Source organism: Petromyzon marinus, chromosome 1 (assembly GCF_048934315.1).
Source record: "Petromyzon marinus isolate PM22_M1 ecotype Great Lakes invasive population chromosome 1, UKy_Petmar_22M1.pri1.0, whole genome shotgun sequence".
In the NCBI taxonomy this organism is placed as follows: Eukaryota; Metazoa; Chordata; class Hyperoartia; order Petromyzontiformes; family Petromyzontidae; genus Petromyzon; species Petromyzon marinus.
In genome coordinates, this window is record NC_133667.1 from 5,020,325 (window position 1) to 5,030,282 (window position 9,958).

Genomic DNA, 9,958 nt, shown 5'->3' on the forward strand with positions numbered 1-9,958 from the left:
AGGTGCTTACGCCGAGGGGTTATTAGGAGCTTACGCCGGTTATGGGTTAAGGCTAATATAAATCTCCCCAGGGATAGGGTACTGGGACTCCTAGCACACTGACTTTCCGGGCTCTTCCCACTGCGCCGGCCGAGGGCTAAACCAACATCAGCCGACCGGGCAAAGCAGCCACTCCTAGCCTCGTGCTAGATTTCCCCTACCCTTGGTCCCGACTTCCACCCTTGACGTTCCCTGGCTCCTGTGACGACCCCGCTCATGTCACGGGTTCTAGCTTAAGTACCCCAGGGAGACATGACGTCATCGCCCCGCCCCCTGTGCATGACGTCACCGCCCGTGACGTCATCGTACCGGAAGGTCCGGCTGACGTCACATCCTGTGACGTCACCGCACCAGAGGGTGAGCGTGAAGTAATGTCACCGACTACTCCTCTACATCACCCCTCCTCCCCCGTGAAAAAAAATCAGCAGACCCGGGTGTAACCACTACGAGAGCAGAGCCCGGCCACCCGCACAGGAAGATAACAACAACAGACGAACGCAAGTGACACGTGTGTGAAGACAGGACCGGCTGCTAGAACACAACCCAACACGAGGGCAGCACGGTACAGGGCAAATTTTGGAGACAGTCCCCACATGGGACACCATAAAAGTGTCCAAGGAAGGCGGGGGACGAAGAAACGGCCCCACTGGCCGTCACCGTATCCGCGGCCCCGCAAGCGTGTGCGTGACGCTGGCCCGCTCCCCCACGTAGCGTCGGGCGTCGGAATCCGCGGTGTGCTGGCAGGTGCTAAGTCTGCCGGCACACCCACCAGGTGAGGCACCTCTGGTGAAGTTACTGGTGGGGGTTCTGGAGGTGCACACACAAGCAGGTCATCGCTCGCGCCATCACAACCCGCGTGTCCCGGCTTGTCGGACGCATCAATCGCCGGCCGCTCCTGAAGTGGGGATGAATCAGTGAGGCCAGGCGGTACAACCCGCTTGAGCCAAGACGGGTGCACAATCAAGTGGCGGTGACCCAACCGAATACGGATACATTGCGGTCGGTGTACCTCTACGACCTCGACAGGGCCCTGCCACGGGCGATGCAATTTAAGGGACGTGCCGACAGGTACTTGGAGGCAGTGCAGCCATGCCATCTGGCCCTTTTCCCATGGAAGGCCGACAGCCTGGTGTTTGGGCAAGCGCTCGTTAGCCGCCTACCAGCTGGCCAAATTATCCAAGGCCGCCTGCCATGCCTCGCGCATCCAGTCGAGCATGACTCTCATTGGGGCAGGCACTGGCGAGCCTTTTTTCGAAGGCCGCAGGTCCAACTGGACCTGCATCGGGGGCTCGGGTTCCCTTCCGTACATAAAATTAAAAGGGGAGAACCCTGTCGAGGCATGAGGAGCCAACCTACAATATTCGTGGCCAGAACCCCCGGAATGAACAGGTCCCAATCCAATTGGGACGTACTCATGTGGTGGCACAGTATAGATGTGAGGGTGCGGTTAAAGCACTCTACCATCCCGTTGGACTGGGGGTGGTAGGGCGAGGTGCGGATTTTATTCGTGCCAAGGAGGTCATAGACCTCTTGAGCAACCGGTAAGAAAAATTCCGCTCCTAATCAGTCAAGAGCTGTTCCGGCGCACCCTTGTGAAGAACGTACCCCTGTACGAATGCCTCAGTGATGGACGAGGCCGACTGGTCCATCAGAGGCCACGCCATAGGCCAACGTTTGAGGTACTCCACTCCCACCAAGAGGAACCTGTGGCCCCATTGGGATGCTGGGAATGGCCCCAGAATGCCGAGTGCCACGAGCTCATTAACACGAGAAACCCAGATGGACTGCAGCGGGGCCCAATCCTGGCCAACTGGGGCCTTCCTCTGTGCAGTCGTGGCAACCTTTCAAAATCAGAGCCACGTCATTCCTCCACACCCGGCCAATAGTAGTCCCGTTTAAGGGTCAACAAGGTGTTATTGTAGCCCAGGTGCATGAGTTTCTCGTGAATGGCTCGGGTCAATTTACCTCGCAAGCCAATGGGCACAACCACACAATAGCGCTTCAACTGGGCATCCCAACGCATGAGGAGGCCGTCATGCACGATGGTCACCGGGGCAGCCGACGGAGCTGAGCTCCGGGTCTTTGACCCAACACTGTGTCGTAGCCTCAGCAGAGAGGAATCCTCCATCTGCAACTTGGACCATGCCTGCCGGGGGAGTCCCAGGCCGAAATCAACAGGCAACGCTACACCCGGAGGGGACCCCGCTTCGGCCGATGCAACCAACTGGGCCGCGGTGTCCACTGGGGCCTTGCAGCGGCTGGAACCCAGGACACAAGTGCACCCACTGTCCATAGGCAGCCTGGAAAGGCCATCTGCTTTCCTGTGTTGTGTCCCCTTCCTGTGGATGACGTCGAAAGGGTACTCTTGGAGAACCTCAAGCCAGTGGGACAGCTGACCCGAGGGCTGGTCAATCCGCAAGGAATATTGCAGGGCCGCATGGTCAGTCCAGACAGTAAACCGCCGACCATACAAATAGGGCCTCTAAAGCTGGACGAAAAACACTATAGCCAGCAGCTCCCTCCTGGTCACACTACCGCTGTTCAGTGGGAGACAAAACACGGCTGCCATAGGCAACAACCCTCTCAACCCCATCGACCACCTGAGCCAGAACAGCCCCAATGCCCGTGTCACTGGCATCGGTGTCAATGAGGAACGGTTTGGAGAAGTCCGGATACGCCAGGAGCGACGCATCCCCCAAGGCCGTGCGAAGCGCCACAAAAGCGGCTTCCTCCTCTATCCCCCAGCGAAACGTTTGATCTTTGGCGGAGAGTGCGTGCAGTGGCTTTGCAATTGTTACAAAATCGTGGATGAACCGACGATAGTACGATGTGAAGTCAACAAAGCTACGCAAATCAGCGACAGATGTAGGAGTCGGCCACGTCCAACTCCTACATCTTTTCCGGATCTGTGGCAACACCCGACGCACTCACAATGTGTCCCAAATACTTCACCGATGGATGCAGCAAGTGACATTTCTGTGGTTTGAACTTTAAGCCCGCAGCCCGCACTTTGACGAACAATGCCTCAAGATGTTGCAAGTGCTCGTCAAACGTACGTCCGAAAACAATAACGTCGTCCAAATAGATTAAACAAGTTTCCCACTGCAGCCCCACCAAGACCATCTCCATGAGACGCTGGAAGTTGGCCGGGGCCGAATGGAGACCCATAGGAAGCCGATTTAATAGGAACAGCCCCTGGAGTGTGCGGAACGCCGTCTTGGATCTCGAGGCCTCATCCAGTGCCAATTGCCAGAAGCCTGAGAGCAAGTCTAGTGTCGAAAATAACCGCGCACCCGAGAGAGCGTCCAGGGAATCATCCATGCGAGACAATGGATATGCATCAGCCACCGAGATCTTGTTTAATTTACGGAAGTCGATGCAGAAACGGAGACTCCTGTCCCGTTTCTTGACTAGCACAATGGGGGCATCACAAGGGCTAGTGGATGGGGAGATAATGTCCACTGCCAACATCTCGTCAACTGCGGAGTGGACATGATCTTTTGCCGCCGGGCTAAAGCGGTGTGAATATAGCCCAATAAGGGCCGAGTCGCCCATATCTATGTGATGTTCCAGGAGAGTGGTACGACAAAGATCGAATTTACTCTGGCTAAACACATCGGTGAACCTCACGATGAGTTTGCAGAGCCGCAGGTGCTCCTCGGAGGATAACGAGACAGTCTCGTTACACAACGCATCGATCCACAATGCGTCGGTCCTCACCTTGGGCAGCACGCCTGCCACAACCCCTCCCGCCGGCCTAGCGTCGTCGGGAGGAGGGCCCGGGGTTGCGTGCGCTAACACTGCACCGAACAGAATGACGATCGGCGAGGGCCCCGAATTTATGACCTGCAAAAAGGGATCCTGGCCCGCCGACACGGCCGTCAAGGCGCCTACTAACCCGTCCGACCTCGAAAAGTAATTGGAGGGAGACAAGAGGATACCTGTCTCCAGGGACTCCAATTTTAATGGTCTGCACAACCTGAGGGGTAGTAGGATTTGAGATCCAGGTGAACTGTCACAGACACCTTAGTCAAGGCCCACACACTGGCGGCAAGGGGGGACAACACAGTGGGAGATTGCAAGAAGTGCAAGCGCCTCCCCGACAGCATCTCCATGCAACCTTGGTCAACAAGGATTCACACGGGCATTTTGCCCAAAAAGTCTGTCCCCAAGAGGCATGGCACCGCCAAGGTCCTGGAGACAAGAATGGGCCCCACCAATTAAATTTCGCCAATTGTGATCGAAGCGACAATGTGGCCCAAAATGCCCAGGCTGCCGCCATTCGCGGCCACACAAGCTCCTTTAACCAGCCGCAACGGCCCAATGCTGCGTGGCAACAACTGAAAATTGGACTCAGAGACCATAGTAGCAGACGCACCCATATCCACCAAGATTTGCACATCAACCCCTTGCACGTACCCTGGGAATGGCCCCAGAATGCCGAGTGCCACGAGCTCATTAACACGAGAAACCCAGATGGACTGCAGCGGGGCCCAATCCTGGCCAACTGGGGCCTTCCTCTGTGCAGTCGTGGCAACCTTTCAAAATCAGAGCCACGTCATTCCTCCACACCCGGCCAATAGTAGTCCCGTTTAAGGGTCAACAAGGTGTTATTGTAGCCCAGGTGCATGAGTTTCTCGTGAATGGCTCGGGTCAATTTACCTCGCAAGCCAATGGGCACAACCACACAATAGCGCTTCAACTGGGCATCCCAACGCATGAGGAGGCCGTCATGCACGATGGTCACCGGGGCAGCCGACGGAGCTGAGCTCCGGGTCTTTGACCCAACACGGTGTCGTAGCCTCAGCAGAGAGGAATCCTCCATCTGCAACTTGGACCATGCCTGCCGGGGGAGTCCCAGGCCGAAATCAACAGGCAACGCTACACCCGGAGGGGACCCCGCTTCGGCCGATGCAACCAACTGGGCCGCGGTGTCCACTGGGGCCTTGCAGCGGCTGGAACCCAGGACACAAGTGCACCCACCGTCCATAGGCAGCCTGGAAAGGCCATCTGCTTTCCTGTGTTGTGTCCCCTTCCTGTGGATGACGTCGAAAGGGTACTCTTGGAGAACCTCAAGCCAGTGGGACAGCTGACCCGAGGGCTGGTCAATCCGCAAGGAATATTGCAGGGCCGCATGGTCAGTCCAGACAGTAAACCGCCGACCATACAAATAGGGCCTCTAAAGCTGGACGAAAAACACTATAGCCAGCAGCTCCCTCCTGGTCACACTACCGCTGTTCAGTGGGAGACAAAACACGGCTGCCATAGGCAACAACCCTCTCAACCCCATCGACCACCTGAGCCAGAACAGCCCCAATGCCCGTGTCACTGGCATCGGTGTCAATGAGGAACGGTTTGGAGAAGTCCGGATACGCCAGGAGCGACGCATCCCCCAAGGCCGTGCGAAGCGCCACAAAAGCAGCTTCCTCCTCTATCCCCCAGCGAAACGTTTGATCTTTGGCGGAGAGTGCGTGCAGTGGCTTTGCAATTGTTACAAAATCGTGGATGAACCGACGATAGTACGATGTGAAGTCAACAAAGCTACGCAAATCAGCGACAGATGTAGGAGTCGGCCACGTCCAACTCCTACATCTTTTCCGGATCTGTGGCAACACCCGACGCACTCACAATGTGTCCCAAATACTTCACCGATGGATGCAGCAAGTGACATTTCTGTGGTTTGAACTTTAAGCCCGCAGCCCGCACTTTGACGAACAATGCCTCAAGATGTTGCAAGTGCTCGTCAAACGTACGTCCGAAAACAATAACGTCGTCCAAATAGATTAAACAAGTTTCCCACTGCAGCCCCACCAAGACCATCTCCATGAGACGCTGGAAGTTGGCCGGGGCCGAATGGAGACCCATAGGAAGCCGATTTAATAGGAACAGCCCCTGGAGTGTGCGGAACGCCGTCTTGGATCTCGAGGCCTCATCCAGTGCCAATTGCCAGAAGCCTGAGAGCAAGTCTAGTGTCGAAAATAACCGCGCACCCGAGAGAGCGTCCAGGGAATCATCCATGCGAGACAATGGATATGCATCAGCCACCGAGATCTTGTTTAATTTACGGAAGTCGATGCAGAAACAGAGACTCCTGTCCCGTTTCTTGACTAGCACAATGGGGGCATCACAAGGGCTAGTGGATGGGGAGATAATGTCCACTGCCAACATCTCGTCAACTGCGGAGTGGACATGATCTTTTGCCGCCGGGCTAAAGCGGTGTGAATATAGCCCAATAAGGGCCGAGTCGCCCATATCTATGTGATGTTCCAGGAGAGTGGTACGACAAAGATCGAATTTACTCTGGCTAAACACATCGGTGAACCTCACGATGAGTTTGCAGAGCCGCAGGTGCTCCTCGGAGGATAACGAGACAGTCTCGTTACACAACGCATCGATCCACAATGCGTCGGTCCTCACCTTGGGCAGCACGCCTGCCACAACCCCTCCCGCCGGCCTAGCGTCGTCGGGAGGAGGGCCCGGGGTTGCGTGCGCTAACACTGCACCGAACAGAATGACGATCGGCGAGGGCCCCGAATTTATGACCTGCAAAAAGGGATCCTGGCCCGCCGACACGGCCGTCAAGGCGCCTACTAACCCGTCCGACCTCGAAAAGTAATTGGAGGGAGACAAGAGGATACCTGTCTCCAGGGACTCCAATTTTAATGGTCTGCACAACCTGAGGGGTAGTAGGATTTGAGATCCAGGTGAACTGTCACAGACACCTTAGTCAAGGCCCACACACTGGCGGCAAGGGGGGACAACACAGTGGGAGATTGCAAGAAGTGCAAGCGCCTCCCCGACAGCATCTCCATGCAACCTTGGTCAACAAGGATTCACACGGGCATTTTGCCCAAAAAGTCTGTCCCCAAGAGGCATGGCACCGCCAAGGTCCTGGAGACAAGAATGGGCCCCACCAATTAAATTTCGCCAATTGTGATCGAAGCGACAATGTGGCCCAAAATGCCCAGGCTGCCGCCATTCGCGGCCACACAAGCTCCTTTAACCAGCCGCAACGGCCCAATGCTGCGTGGCAACAACTGAAAATTGGACTCAGAGACCATAGTAGCAGACGCACCCATATCCACCAAGATTTGCACATCAACCCCTTGCACGTACCCCACCACCGCCGAGGACCGGGCAGCGGCCGCCACCACCACGCGATGCACGAGAGCCTTCCACTGGCGGGTCTACCTGGGCCACCCGGGAGATGGGCACGAACGCGCGGGGGCCGAGCCCGACCACCCAGAGATGACCCCGTGAGGATGGACCCTAACCCCGCTAGATGCGTGAGGTGAGGGGAGCGGTCGTGCGATTGATGCATCGCGACTTGCCTGGGGCCCCGAAGCTGCTGCTGCCAAAGAGTCAGTGGAAGGAGTGGAGGCCTTAGCGAAGGCCCCGGGAGTGTTGCGGCAATCCCGCTCGACATGGCCCCGCTGTCCACAACAGAAGCAGGAGACCTGCTCAGAGCCCTGCGGGTGAGGAGGTCCCGCCCGTAACCGCCTCTCCGGCTGGCGAGCACCGGCACCCCTCCCGCAGCGGTCGGACACCGCCAAGGCCGCTAGAGCATCCTCTCTTTGGGGCGCAACAGCCACCGCAAGTGCTGGGACACCCGCACATGCTGCCACCCCAGGCGGCTGTAGCAGAGCAAGGTACGCCTGGATGTTCTGGGCCACGGCTAAAGATGTAATTTAGCCTCCTCTGCGATGGACAGTGCGATGCCGAGCTCCCGCGCAAGGGCAAGCAGACGTTCGAGGGCCAATGAGTCCAACGCAATGCCCGCAAGGTTGGGGTATGCGGTCTGAGCCAGCGCCAGGAGGGAGCAGCGGAATACAAGCGGCGACTCCCCCTCCTCCCGCCGCCGCACGGAAAACTTCAGGCGCGCGCTGGACAGCGGCTCGAACACGGTGGCTATCTGTTGGTACGCTGCCTGGAGCGATGCTCTATCAGCCGGCGGGATGGCTTTAAACGCCTGTAGCGTCCTTGCATCCAGGCACGTTGGAAGGGCCTGCAGCGCCTCCTCCATCGGCTAACACACGGATTCGTAGACCGCATCAAAGCGGTCTTGGAAGTCCAGCCAATCGCCCCCTTGGCGACGAACGGCACGACAGGAGGCAACCGGCGCAGCCGCTGGTCACCCGATGCCACACACGGCGAGGACTCACCCACGCCCCCCCCCGACGATATTTCCAAGGCCGCGGAAGCGACGCTGGGCTGCCAAGCCGCATTAGCCCTGGTGCCCAGCTGAGAAGCCGTGGCAAGATGTGGAGCCGCGGCTGCATCCGCGGCGGAAACCAGAGTCGCGGTGTGGAGCAGAGCCACGCTCGCACCGGCGGCGGCGTGCGGAGCGGCGGTGCCCTTGGGGGTGGTCATGATGGCGGTCATGGCGGTGATTTGCGGTGTCGCATCCAAAATGGAGCCCGGTTGCGACGTCGCACGAAAAATGGCACCCGATGGTGGTGTCGCATCGAAAATGGGGAGTTGGCACCAAATTCAAAAGAGGCGGGAGCGGAAATGGCGGGAATCCGCCGCTCCCGCTAAAAAATTGTGCCCGCCGCGTGCACCCGATCGCCTACCTCAGCCATCGTGATGGCGAGCTGCGCCATCGTCCGCTGGAGCAGCTCCAGCTGCCCCGCGATGGCCCGCCACGTGTCCGATGGTGGCGCGACTGCTCCCCCGGCCGCCATCTCCTCCTGCTCCGGCCGGGCCGGCTCCACGGGGTACATCTCCGGGGCCCCGGCCTCTGGGATCGCCGTAAGACCCTCCTCCACGTTGGTGGCATCGTCGAACTGCACCGCAGGCAGATTCTTCATCTCGTGCCAGACTTGAACATGGCGGCGAGCACAGAAGCTACTTCCAACACCAGTTGTTGAGGTACAAAGACGACTCGGAGGCAGATCTTCTTAGGGGCTTACGCCAAGGGTTTATTAGGGGCTTACGCCTAGGGGTTATTAGGTACTGGGACTCCTAGCACACTGACTTTTCGGGCTCTTCCCACTGCGCCGGCCGAGGGCTAGATTTCCCCTACGCTGGGTCCCGACTTCCACCCTTCACGTTCCCGGGCTCCTGCGACGACCCTGCTCACGTCACGGGTTCTAGCTTAAGTACCCCAGGGAGATGTGATGTTATCGCCCCGCCCCCTGTGCATGACGTCACCGCCCGTGATGTCATCATACCGGAAGGTCCGCGTGACTTCACAGGATGTGACGTCACGCGAACCTTCTGGTGAGCGTGACGTAATGTCTGTAAGTTCGTTTATGTTCTGTATTGATGTTGAGTTTGGTCACGTGACCAGGAAGTTACGATTTGACATCCTCTAAGCCATGCGGAAGGGTGTCAGCCATTACACAGTATACAATGGAGGCACAAATAGCATCTCAGTGAAGACAGGTGCATCTGTTCATTGTGAGACTTTAAGAAGCATTGTCTGCAAGTTCATTTATGTTCTTAATATACTGGGAATACTGTTATAATGTTAGATTGGCTGTTATAATGCTGCAAATGCCTTTATAATGCTGTTAAATTGTTATGATAAATATGAGGCCTAGTTAACAACGAAGCCTGCCACTTGCATTATTGTGAATGTTACATCTAATTGAATAAGTCGAGTCAGAATTGTACCCATGTAACCTTATTGCGATCGTGAGAGCAAGGATGACAAAATATCTCACCCACCATACTGCAGGCTAAATGTGCAGCGCTGCACATTTAGTCTGCAGTATGTTGATTACACGATGTGCCCTTATTTAACACAGTAGCTTATTCTCTTGTATAGCTATTCAGTACTAATGTAGGTGCCTGGTCCATCCAGGATCTATTATTGAGTTTCATGTTATCTAAGACAATGTTATGATGCTGTGGTGTTCATTCATTGTATAGTATTGATATTCCAAGTATTGACAGATGCTGTATTTTGTGCTGT